The following is a 13,623-nucleotide window of genomic DNA, read 5'->3' on the forward strand; positions in this document are numbered from 1 at the left end:
ATAGATAGATAGATAAGAAGGCAGCAAAAGGGACTGAGGGAGACGTTGTTGATCTAGCCTGACAGTATACTGCCACCTATCTCTCTGATCTGGTACAACAGTCCGTGCTCTTCACACATCTGTCCTAGGATCTGTCGCTCAAGTTTCAAATTATTCAGAAAAACACAACCATAAGAAAGGCAAGATCTGAGGCAGGGAAATGATAAAAGCCCTAAAGAGATTACATGCAGACAGTGACAGTTTTTGAGAGAGAAGGATAGGGAGATTGGGAGAGGAAAAAAAAAAAAAAGAAGAGAAATATCAGGTCTGTTTCACAAAGCCTGTTGTATCAAAAGGTAGCATAGCAGCCTGGAGCAAACGTCTGCTCACCTGCCAGCCCAGTCTGACCGAAACTCTCTCTCTCTGTCTCTCTCTTTCTGGCCCTCACCCGCATCAAACACATGAACTGCCAAATGCACACAAAAGCAAATTATCAGTTTTCATTTCATTTAATTAACATCAAACGAACAAACGAAGTCGTACTTGTGCATGCATTTCAAAACATAGATAAGCCCCTTTTGTAACCCCCAACACACTGCTCCTCTCATCAATATCAGCATCAATCTAGTTTTGGATTTACCCGCCTGGGGAACAGGGAAGGCTGCTGAGCTGGGCTACCACCCTGGTTCATATGCAGGTTCCAGTTCATCCACAGTTCATGCATACTCTCATCTTTTTGAAGCAGCATCCCATCCCATCAGCTCAGGATCATGATTATTCAGGATCGAGAAGAGAAGCGTGGCATGCCATCAATATAATATCTGCCCTTCTCCCTCCCTCACTGTTTTTTTTTTTTTTTTTTTTTTTTTTAACAAACTCAAAACTCCCTTGGAGCAGTAACACCGAAGCATTTAAACTCATGTTCTGACCCCATGTGTAGATCCATGCCAAGTAATAATTTGTCTCTCGTTCTCATTTTGCAGCACCTCCCTGGTTTCACATTGCCTTAAGCGTTGAACCTTTAACTATCCAATTTGACTAACTTTGTGGATCTTGCATCAAAGTTAAGCATGAATATTTAAATTCTCCACATCTGTAGATGTACCTCATGTATTATTAATTCCTGGACATTAAACAGACAAATACGAGCATGGAAATAGGCATCTCTTGTCCCGAATAATTCTGAACTGATTTTACCGTGGATTAATTAGGGTTAATGCGGCTGGTGCACACACACACAGAAGGAATAAAAGGCAGAGTTTATACTACCTTACATTCTAGCAGCTATCTGACATTGTTATCCAATATTTATGGCAACCTGAAAATGAGAAATCATGGCTCCTCACATGGTTTCACCTACTCTAGCTCTAAAGCGTCACCACCTGAAAGAGCACAGCTTTGGCCCCGTGATAAAAATGTGGGGATTATCATCAGATAACTTGTTCTATAAATTGGCATCAGCTCATTAGTAAGACGTGAGACTCCTAAAGTGAAAAACTGAAGTTCTGACACATACAGCTCAAGATGACGGGACTTTCTTTTCCCCTGAATATTCCGACTCGGGTTCCCCACCAGCAAGCCAGCTTGCTTTACCTGCACTGCCACCCACTGCCAACATATGCCACTTCCAAACACACGTGGAACTTCACACACACACACACACACACACACACACACACACACACACACACACACTTCCTGTCTTTCTTTTAATCTGCAGGAGATGAGTTCACCAAGAAGTCAGCAGGACATACAAGAGTTGCACCTCCAGAGTCCCACACTTGCATACACACATGTACATGCAAAGCTACAGAGACACACAGCAGGATGGTGCAGAATGAGGAACAAGGCAAGGTGGAGGTAGGACGCATCAGCACTTTAAATTAGCCAATGGTACAGGGAACAATTTGACATCAGGAGCCCCCTTCATGTGCTCCCATAGGAGTGAGAAAAATAAAAGAACATGAACAAGTGCACCATTCTCTAAGTGATATTTGTAAAGAAAAATGAAGAAAAAAAAATGAAAGCTATTAATTTAGATTCTTACATATGTACGAAGATGATTAATATAATAATATTTGTTTCAAAAATGCTGGTGGGCTGAATGACATAAGTGGTTCAAAAGAAAAAGAGCGATGGTTGAACAAATGGGAGAGAAAATATATAGAGAGAGAAAGAAAATAAGAATGAGGGAGAGAGATCTGTATGTAGGTTATTGCAGTCTCACTGCACCACTCTTGAATTTCAAACAAGAGAGCAGAGAGCAGAGGAGTGGAAAGGGAGGAAAGACAGCGAGGCGGCGGGGCGAGAGATCGAGCAGCAAGCTAACACTGGAGGCTAACAGGAGGCAGGCAATGGAAGTGGTTATTAATGAGATATCTTAACTAAAGAGGGGCAACAAAGAGGAAGACATGATATAGATGAAGACAACAGAGAGGCATGGACGTGGAACAATGAACAAGGACTGCTGGTAGACACCCAAAAGTGGCTGAAGACGTGAATGAAAGGCTATGAAATATCTACACAAATTAAGATGTGATTTTATAGATACATTCCCTCAGTCAGACTGTGCATGCTGCTATAAGTTATCTGTGAATTATATTGTTTATTTTGTATGTGCGCAAGTATGCAACTCCACCTTTTCTACAAGTGTAATGTGCGCATTTGTACATTCTCGAATGTGTTGTTTAGAAGTGTATTTATTCACGTTTGTGTGCATCAAGGTGTTACTGTGTGCAAGTATAAGATTGTTGCATGCGTATGCGTGTTAGGCTGCAGCATCTCTGTAACTGCTGGTGTATTAGAGGGCCAGCTCTTTGATCTGGGGGCTGTACCGGGCCTCAGCACTCGCTGCGCAGGGTGGTCTCCCATCATGCTCGGCTGATCACAGCCACAGCTTCACTATTGGCTGCCTGGCAGGCCCTCCCATCAGCCTCGATGCTACACGCCTCTGACAACTTCATTAGCCAAATTCAACCCTCTACTCTGCTATACTCAGCTTTGCCAGCAACAGGAAGCAAGCGCTGGTACAACTGGCACACAACCAGATCAGTCCAGGGAAGTCTCTTCCACAAACAAAAAAAAGATGACACAAAGGAAAAACAAATACAGATAAACACATTTGGTTGAAGGTAATAGTTAATATGATCACACATTTGCATTGCCAATAATTTCCCCCAATTCTCAAAAAAAGTGTACAATTAACAAAGGCTCACTTTTGTATTTTTGTGTTTTGTACTGTAATGTTGCATTCAGTGATGTGTAGTACACCTTTATTAGCAGGCTACTTGATGTTTTTTTTTTATCTGATGAGTGAGGCAGGAAGAAGATGGGCTAGAAAGAGGAATGGATTTTAATATGTTGTCTTCTATTATATGGATGTTACAAATGTCTCTTTTTCTTGTTCTCTCTCGCTCACAAGCCTGTACTCGGAAAACGTAAGAAAACAAGAATATAGGATGCAGGTGTGTAGGTCTGAGTGTGCAGTTTTGTTCTTCTCTTTATATTATTCACCGATGGGCTTTAGGGAAACGTCAGGTGTATCTACAGTGTACAGTATGCTATTGTTAACAATTTGCATTTTTGTTCTGTTGCACAAGAACTTGCAAAAACAATTAGCTTTTTTCTTTGTCTTTTCAGAGCCAGCTAAAAGCGAGAGGTTTTCTTAATGCTTCATATGTGAATATAAATTAAATATAGCAATAAGATCACCAGCCAGTTTCAACCAATGGCCATGCTTGAAATATCAAATATGAAGACAAGAGCTAATCTCCAATGCTTCAGTTTGTCAAAACAAAATCTGATTGATGGTCCATATCATCAGTGGCCTTCAATCTTGTACAGGCATACAGGTGACACATCTAGGACAAAGCTTTTAAAACGTCTAATTTTAAGTGACAGTAGCCATAAATCTGACCCCATTGGTTGTATTTCCTTTGCAAAGTGTCTGTAGCATTCTTGCACTTCAGTTTCCAGGCCACTCACAACTTTTTGTCCTGCGGTTCACAGAGATTACGGAGTGAGCAACCGTGCTTCTTCTCAGAACAACAGCTTTCATGTAAATCCACCTGGCCAGCACTTTGGACTGATTAGATTTCCAGGTTGCTGTACAAGACAGGTACTTGTAATACTGGGGTTGGGTAGCCAGTAGAGCAGGTAATCCAGGTTTACCACCATTGTAGCTCAGTGGTAGATAGGTGAACTATTGAACCCTGTCCCTGCAGCTAAAGCTTGGTAGTGTAGCAGGCTAATTAGCCGGTCACAGGGATGAGGAAAAAAAAAGAGAGATACCTCTCTCTTCTTCCCCCACGCCGCTTCTACTTCTTTTCATCTCTCATTCATGAGCCCTTGGTGGTGCCCTTGGCATTGGGTATGTAAACTATCATTTCATACCATCACACAGACTCAGGATTGGCATTATAAAACCGTACTACAGGTTGCATAATGAGCACACATCTTAATGAAGTTGTTTCAGAGGTGATGCTGTGTGGAAAAGAAAAGCAAATGATTATTTCGCAATTCTGGAGACCCATTTTATTCATTGTGAATTTAAATGCAATTTGTTGGATGTTATTTCAAAGACTTGGAGACTGTGATGTCTCCATAAAAAAAAGTAAATCATAACAATATTAATCTTCAAATCCTTCACGGAATACCTCGTCCATCATTTGACAAGAGTCAAACACTCAAAAGCTCTTGTTACGCAGCATCCAAGCTCAAACCACTTCTTGTGGACAACTGCTGATTCCTACTTGTCAGATGTGAAGAAATGCTGTTTAAAAAAAAAACGTGGTTGTATATCATTGGAAACCAAAAATATTTGGATTCTGGGCTTTTGATCAACTGCAAAAAAAGATTTTGATAATATTACTACGGGTTCTGAAACATAAGGATCTTTTTCCTACAATTTTTTGATACTTAATGGTATCAAAAGGTATACTGTGTACAGAATTGATAGTATCAAAAAGTTATTAATTAACTAAAGGAGCAGCTTGTAGGATTTATTAGCACGTAGCAGTTAGGCTGCAGATTGCAAACAACTGAACATCCCTCGCCCCACCCTCCCCTTCCAAGCGTGTACGAAAATCGACGATTGGCAGTTAAAACTTGCATAAAATGCAAAAGGCCTACGTGAGCCAGTGTTTGGTTTGTCCATTCTGGATTACAGCAGAAACATGGCGGTGCAACATGGCAGGCTCGGTTGAAGAGAACCTGCCCCCTATATAAAGATGATGGTCATTCTAAGCTAATTAAACCACAACTATTCTTAGTTTCAGGTGATTATACACCACTGAAAACAGAATAATGAATGTCATATTCCTTTTCTGGCAACAGATCCCTCCACAACCATTAACACTGAACCTTTCAGCACATCAGATTACAACTTTCTGTGCATTTGACATTTTCTTTTACCCAGTCTCTCATTCAGCTATTCTATTAATCAAGAACAAAGAAGTGAAATACCCAACCAAGAAAGGAATGCGTGTTCCGGCATTTACAAGCAAAAAGATGGCTGGATGGATGGCTGAGACAGAAACTCAATCCCGCCTCCCGCTGAGGGAGAGACGAGCGCTGGCTGTCGACAGGCACGCCACCTGACTACCACACAACTACTGATTTGAAACGACAAGTCAAGAGAAGTCAGGAGTAAATAAGAGAGATCGACAGAGAGTGAAAAATAGAGGGAAAGACAGAGAGAGAGAGAGAGAGAGAGAGAAGGGTAATAGATTTGAGAGTGTTTTTGGGGAGTAAACAGATGGAGTAAACACAGCACGAGGGAAACCAGGGGACTCCCACCGAACCCGCTTAATGTGTCACTGACACTGCAGAGCAGAATCAACAAAGTGCTCTGAGGGCAACATGCATGCACACACGCACGCACGCACGCACGCGCACACACACACACACACACACACACACACACACACACAACACACACACACACACACACACACAGACACACACACACACACAGTTCACCAATTGGCAGGATGCTGGGACCCAGAGCTCCTATCCAGAGCAGTGACAGGCACATGGAGAACAAGCTGGCTGACAGCACATGACAACTCCTCCGTGGAAAAGAAGAGCAGCATCTCCTACTCTACTTTATGACTGTGGCTTTAACAAGAGGCTTCAATATGAGCTTCTGGAAAATACAGTCAAATTTTCGAAAATCTTCTAAATATTAAGTGTGAAATACCAGCCGATGTTGAGGAATAGCCACACCTTCTCTCATCTACAAGTTATGCGCTAAACCTCATCCTCGCACCCATCTGTATTGCTTCTCTCTACAATTTCTTCCATGCCCCTAGACCTGCTCACACGCCCAAACTCTGCTGCTGTGTGCCAGCATACCAACAGGCCTGTAGGCCTATCCAAGAGAGAGAAAACGATGAACAGAGAACGACGGAAGGTAGCCAATTAAGATCGGGTAATGGGAGAGTGAGTGTTAAGAGTGTGTGTGTGTGTGTGTGTGTGTGTGTGTGTGTGTGTGTGTGCACCAGTATGGGTGAATGCCTGACTTCAACCGGCTGTGAGTTCACTTGCTCTTATGTGTGCATGTGTGCGGTGCCACAGGCTGTGCACACAGCCAAACTTAATTTAGCAGGCCCAGGTTTTTAACACATGCCTGAAGCTAGCCAGCAAACTATAGCTAGACCGGAGAGCCAGAAGTTAACAGGCACATTGCTCTCTTAAACCCCCTGAGATCTTGTTCCCACCCTGAGGAGTGAGAGAACTCATTTAGTCATTGATGACCATCACTGTTCACTTCCTTGTGGTCATATCATTTCATCAGCCACCTCATTACAATAAAGCTTTATGGAGAACCCTCCCCCAACTTTCAAGAACCTGACAGTTGGCAGAGCTAAAAAGAGGAATAGGGCCTATCCAGCATTGACAAAACTTCTGACATTGTTTGGGATTGTTCATGAAACTGACATTTTACTTGACTACTACCACTTGCATGGGTGTATAAAGTCTGACAGACTCAGATTTAAAGCCATGACTAGCTACAGAAAACAACAAACAAGGCAACTTCCAACATGTTTCTGTTTCCTTTATGTCCCAAGGAAGAGGAGCTGAGAAGACATGCTACTCTGTTTGTGTTTGGGTGACTGTGTGTGTGTGTGTGTGTGTGTGTGTATGTGTGTGTGTGTGTGTGTGTGTGTGTGTGTGTGTGTGTGTGTGTGTGTGTGTGTGTGTGTGTGTGTGTGTGTGTGTGTGTGTGTGTGTGTGTGTGTGTGTGTGTGTGTGTTGCCCATGGGTAATGTATGTATGGTGCACGTGTGGCATCAGGACTGAGATGGATGTGTGAACATGGATTTTTGTACTGCAGTGGGGCATGCCCTTGACGTTGTTGTCACTGACAAAAAACACAGGCGCAGCAACAATCTGAACAGACGCACACACCTTGATCACTGGTGTGTATGGGAATTCTCGCCAGGGGACTCAACAAAACAAAACAGTGTTAGACTGTGTTACAGCCTCCAAAACAAACAAACAAATGCCAAAGTAGCAAAGCAAATAGGAACCAAATTTTCACCTGTCTGGCTCAGATGGCGTTTGGTTTCGGGATAAATAAATATTGCATAATTGAAAAGTAGATCAATTACAAATGACGGTGGCCTAAAGCTAAAGATTGTAGACTGACTATCAAACTAAATATAGAAATTGGCATGTATGTTTGTGCATGCATGCGGAGTGTGTGTCACCTTATTCTACAAGGTAATAGGCAGTCAGCTTCACAGCCAGAGCATGACCTAGAAAGTGAAACCACACGGCAAGGCACTAAATATGTCACATGGGCTCAATCATTTTCTCTCTCTGAAGACAGAGAGAGAGAGAGACAGAGATAGAGAGGAGGAGGAAACGGGGAGAGAGAGAAAGAGAGAGAGAGCGAAGGCTTCTACCAACTCGCTGCACTTGGAAGCTAATTAAGTCATTTGAAATAGCCACAGAGGGTACCTGTATGCAATCTAGCCAAGGCAAAGGGTTGATGAGGCTCTGCGAGGCCCCAGGCTAACTTCAAAAAGAAGGCAAAGGAAGGGAGTGAAAGAAAGAAGGAAAGGAGAAAAGGGGAGGGGGGGGTGAGGGGGGAGTGAAGTGGATTTTTTAATTGAAGCCCATCTTGAAGAAGAGCATGTGTCTCTCTGTCTCCTTGTGTTGTGCAGCAGGAAAAAGGTTAAGCATGCCCCCAGCAGAGTACGTCTGCACACACAGGCTCTCAATGGGGAGCAGGTGGGAAGATGCAGGGATGGAGCAGCGCAGGAGAAAGGCTCGGGATAATTGAGAGAGTTCACTGAGCGGCCATGTTGTACAGTGTGCGCCTGTGAGCACCATCAGCATTTTCACACACACTTGTGTCTTTCGCTTCTTAGACGCAATGTTGAACGGATACAATCATTAGTGTACACAAACTTAACTGAAATTTACAGACAGCAATGACGGCTGGAAATAAGACGTGTATTAAACCGACTTTATTTTAACTACAGTTACAGAATTATAATTCATTTTGCGACATTTCCACAACTACAGATGACATAAGACATCTACAGCTGTGCTTGAACAGAACACACATCTGAGGGTTTTTGTGCCCTAACATCCATGCCCTCACCAGGGGCAAGCCTGGCAACGCCACTGACTGAACTGGGTCACACACATACATACGCACACAGTATAGACTGCGGCACTGGCAGCACGGTGATCACAGGAGAGGGCAGACAGGGGGCTGAATGTAGAGTGATTGGACTATTCTAGGTCAGCTCTCCTGACAATGCACCACTGTCTCCTAATGTGGTGGGCTAAAGGATAAAGGCTGTGTTTGGCCTGACATTATAGCTACACGTTCCAAAAGGAATATCTGCTCCATAGAAATACACGCACACGCAAAGGAACAGGGCTCACAACGACACGGTAGGAGCTGAAAACCTGTTCTACAACATGCAATAACACATACACACTTGGACAAGTGTACAAACTGACATAGTGTACAAGACAACACATGCGTAAATGTACATGTATCTGTGGCTAAAGAGGTTTAAGAGCAAGGACGAGATCACAAGAATCTGATTCACCCCTTGGGTTTTTTTTTTTTCTGTGCCAGTCTAATAAAGCTGTATGCAGCAGATCTCCTCTGCAGCCTATAGAGCGAGATCAGCCTGTGGACTTCAAAGAGGTTGCAACTAGGTCACCACAAGACATTGCAGTCAGCTAGAGTACAGTCTCTGGCCAGAGACATCTCACTTCTCTCTCTCTCTCTCTCTCTCTCTCTCTCGCTCCAAAGATATCAGTGAAATTAAAATGGATTATAGCTGCTTTTCTCTCGTCATTCCCTGGGGTTGTACAGCACCACGTCATGTTACTGTTACTGTAATGTTACTTCTTTATCACTGTCCATCGTCGCTGGTGCTCAGCAGTTTAACTAATGTTTAATTTAGACACAGAGCAAGGAAAATGGAGAAAAAGAGAGGCTGTAAGAGGAGGCGAAGACAGGAAAATCAGACAGAAACACCGAGCAGAATGCAGAAACAGCCCAATCCTCCATGGTCACACGCTGCCATCCTGATCTGTCAAAGGCCAAAGAGACTGACTCCAAAGGCTACTTTTCTGCCGTTTCGATAAAACAGCCACAGAGGCAGCCTGAGAGATTAACAGGAAACAGGAACCTTAAAAAGAAAAGAAAAAAAGGAGAGGAGGAAGAAAAACTCAAGAGGGAGAGGGAAGGGTGAGTTTGAACAAGGTCAATACGAAGAGAGAGCTGCAGGGCCACGTTGCCGCTACGAACACTGAGCATAACACAACAACTCTGTTAACATGAGAAAACAGTCACCAACAGCTGACGATGGATACAGAGGAGAGAAGGGGGGAAGAAAGGCAGGAGGACAGGGGAGGCTCACATCAGGTAAGTGAATGACACAATGTATAGTAGGCAGACGCATGCATGCGCACACACACACACACACACACACACACACACACACACACACACACACACACACCTACACCTACACTCACATTTACAGTATATCTTGTTCTCAGGTGATGAGGAAACCACATAAGAAAATACAATAGAGATAGGGATGGGCATTTCAAGCAAAACTACTATTCATAATTCGCTGTGAACTACTCGATTATTCTTTGAATACAAATGTATGAAATTAAATGTACTGAATATTAGGGCCATGAAGTGTTTAGGTTCAGGTTTAGGGTTTGGCTGATGAGCGCGGTCAATAGGATGTCTTGATGGTGATATGATCATTGAAAGTGTCCTGATAATTCAAATAACATATTATAGACCAATACCCTCCGCTGGGGACACTGGAATTCAATGCCCAGCATCAGCAGCAGGCGTGTGTTGCTGTAACCAAAGTTGGCTGTGAGTCAACGCCACATACTGCATGCTATAATGTACGCACTTAAATTGAATTCAATATGTAATTAAGATGTTTTTATTTTTTCAAATGTAGACCAAACAAACCTATTCATCACAAGGGTGAACTATTAGGAATCAAAGCTTTGAAATAAGAGTGCATCTACTGCCTACTTCTGTGTATGTGTGGATCTAGGTTTTACAGCAGCACTACGCTCACTTCAAAGATCACTGTAGATGCTGCTGCACCCTTCAGTTAGCTGATGAACAGTAACATGCCGGAGTCTTCCTGGTGACAAGCTACACTGTTCTCAAACAGGATGTGCTTGTTTTGTTTTTACTCCAGTCTGTCTGCATTTGTCTTCCCTCCAGTAAGGGTGTATGACTTTCTGTGTGTGTGCACGTGTGTTCTGTCACTGTTTCCGAGTGTATGCCGTGGTTTACCGTGTTGTAAGCTTAGGTAGACGTTCGTTTGAGTGACATTGGGGGCGACAGCAGCACAGTGGCATATGGTAAGCGCCTGCTAACCGCTAAAACTTGACATTAGTGCAAACAAGTCAGCCAAGTGTGACATAGTGTGCTCCTGAGAGAGTTAAGGGATACGGTGTCAGCATGCGGTGGGATAATAACACCTATCACAAGCACCATATCACCAGATAAAAGGGAGAGGAGCCAGACCAAACGTACAGGTTGGTGTGGACTCAGATGAAACTGATGACAAGCGACACAGAAAAGTAATGGACAAATCATATCAAATGTAAACATGTGTTGCATGGTTGTGCAGTAAAAAGCTCAATCTCAGGATTTAGTGCCGTTACACAAGGCAGAAAAAGAAGGAGGATGTTTCAAACAGAGATGAGTGCTTCACACCTGACATTAACGCAAGTCTCACATCCAAAATCTGATTACATCTGAAGTAGTTCGATCATATTAACATCTGACTTTGACATGTCGCTTCAGTATTAATACTGAAATTTGACTTCTCTTTCATTTTCCAAAATATAAACTGTCACACGTCACTTTCTCGCATAATATTTATTCGGAAAGTGACAGTAAATACCTCTTCTGGCTTGTTCCTCATCCTTGAGCAAGCTGACAATGCATTCTAGAAAAGTAAGCTACAATGAGAGCAGTATGCTTCCTTCGCTTGCATGCGTGTCTGCTCTCTTTTTTTTTTCTCTCTGTCTGTGGTACTTTTATCAATGGACTGGAAATGCAGTGCATTTCCACAAAAGACCAAATCTATCTCTGACTAAGTCCAGAAGCGATTCGGATAACTACACATATGTCTTTGCGTATATGCATGGACTTAATACATTTCACGTTCAATCCAAGATGCATGTTGATTAGTATTGTACAGGGAGCACAGCTATACAGTACAGAAAAAAAAAAAAAAAAATCAGCTATCCAATGACCCACTGAGCTGCAGAAGACAAAAGAGCTGCAGACAAATCTGATCACTGATGCCATCTCTCCTCATTGTCTGTCTCTCTTTCTTTATTCTTTAGCACAGACACAAAGCACACATATCTTGAAACGCTCAGACACCACTGTCACTGCCATGATCTGATGTACTGAAATGTACATTTCACATCCACAGTGAATGCAGGAAAATATCAGTCTCAAAAGACAGATAAGCCTTCAAATAAAGATTCCATCTTCAATGTCTGGTTACATACAGAGACAGAAAAACGCAGGCAGCTACAATACACTGATACATATGGGTAAACAAAGATGAAAAAAACAGTTTAAAATAAATGTATGGCATATTAATAATCATTTACGTAAGACAAACAATCCAGTAGAACCAATAATGGCAAAGCTGGTATAGATGTCTGCACAGCATCCTGTATTTACCCTAAAGCAAGTGTGGAAAAATAAAACATTCTCCAAAACGGTATTTGTCTACAGGAAAAACAGAGTCCGCCTCCAGCATCTATTATGTTTCGGACCACAGAGTCGGCATACACTATTAACAGAAAAATTCGCTGTTGTTTGCCTCTAACCCTAATGTACCCCTAGAACCCTGGTAACCCCTATTTAAGCACTAAGTTTCCTCTCATCGATCAAAGTCCAGGAGCATGACACTGGCACAGGAGAGCTTACAGCAGGTTTCAACTTTGACCCTAAGAGATTCTCAATGTCTGATTGTGTGTGTGTGTGTGTGTGTGTGTGTGTGTGTGTGTGTGTGTGTGTGTGTGTGTGTGTGTGTGTGTGTGTGTGTGTGTGTGTGTGTGCATGTGTTTCAGAGTGTGTAATGGAGTAAAAATTCACAGTGGGTCATCTATCTGCTCAACACAAGCTCCTCACAAAACTCAATTTCCTCCTGGAACGTCCGTAGCTAAGCACTTTTAACCTCTGCAAACCTGCCGCAAAGGGGGCTGCAAGTAACATTTACAGGAAGAAGGATGAGGATGAAAGAGCCTTTACTTGTGTGTGTGGGTATGTGTGGGTCTGCATGTAATATTAATTAATGCAAACACATAAGGCAGATACACACATGGCTGTTATGTTACAGCTGTCAGATTGTGAATATGCTGCTAAATAGACAGTGGTGGATTTTTCTGTGTGTGTGTGTGTGTGTGTGTGTGTGTGTGTGTGTGTGTGTGTGTGTGTGTGTGTGTGTGTGTATTGGCCGTAGAAGAGTGTTCCCAGTGAGAGAGTGAAGAGGTATCCACCACACACTGCCTGGGGCCCTCTGGAAGAGAGACTAAACAAGACCTTCCCATTGGGACACACATACACAGCCTGCAGCTGCAAATGACCTACTACCCACCTCACACACACACACACAGACATGCACACACTCAATCATGGACACACATGGAGACAAAGCCTTTTTGATAATGCAATTTGTTAATTTCAAGAGAAAAAATAAAGTCAATCATCACACGTGGGCTGATGAATGTACACCCCCAAATAATGTTTCTCAATTAGATATCGTCTTCCTCTCTTTTTTTTTTGTGTGTTTCATCCGCTTGTTCTTTCCATCCTCTCATCTCCCAAGCAGCATGGTGGCAGGAGCACGTCTGTGTGAATGAGCACGTACTGTACATCCAAGTTATGACTTTTTCTGTTCTGTACCTGACTTGTTCAGTTTCTGGATCTACAGAATCAGTTCCCTAACTTTTTTTAAACCAAGGATCCACTTTTGAATGCATGCTTTTAAGCAACGAATTTCATAGTTAATATCTATTATCAGCACTTCGTTTAGGTTTACATACTGTGACAAATGTGCAATAGAAACATTTTAAAAGGAAGCAAGCAAAATTGGA

The 13,623-nt window shown here is 42.7% G+C and overlaps 1 protein-coding gene and 1 long non-coding RNA gene across 4 annotated transcripts in view; one reads left to right on the forward strand and one right to left on the reverse strand.

Moving 5' to 3' along the window:
* The window catches only part of arb2a (ARB2 cotranscriptional regulator A), a 146,886-nt gene that overhangs the window by 106,925 nt on the left and 26,338 nt on the right, over positions 1 to 13,623 (reverse strand). The gene's annotated exons all lie outside the window — the stretch shown is intronic.
* LOC138215832 (uncharacterized) overlaps positions 9,731 to 13,623 on the forward strand; it is a 31,473-nt gene continuing 27,580 nt past the window's right edge. The window contains exon 1 of the long non-coding RNA XR_011179764.1: positions 9,731 to 9,880. This is a non-coding gene — a long non-coding RNA (uncharacterized lncRNA). The remainder of the gene's footprint in view (positions 9,881 to 13,623) is intronic.

Source organism: Embiotoca jacksoni, unplaced genomic scaffold (assembly GCF_022577435.1).
Source record: "Embiotoca jacksoni isolate LCO1_2020_lvr unplaced genomic scaffold, fEmbJac1.0.p SCAF_8, whole genome shotgun sequence".
NCBI classification, from domain to species: Eukaryota; Metazoa; Chordata; class Actinopteri; family Embiotocidae; genus Embiotoca; species Embiotoca jacksoni.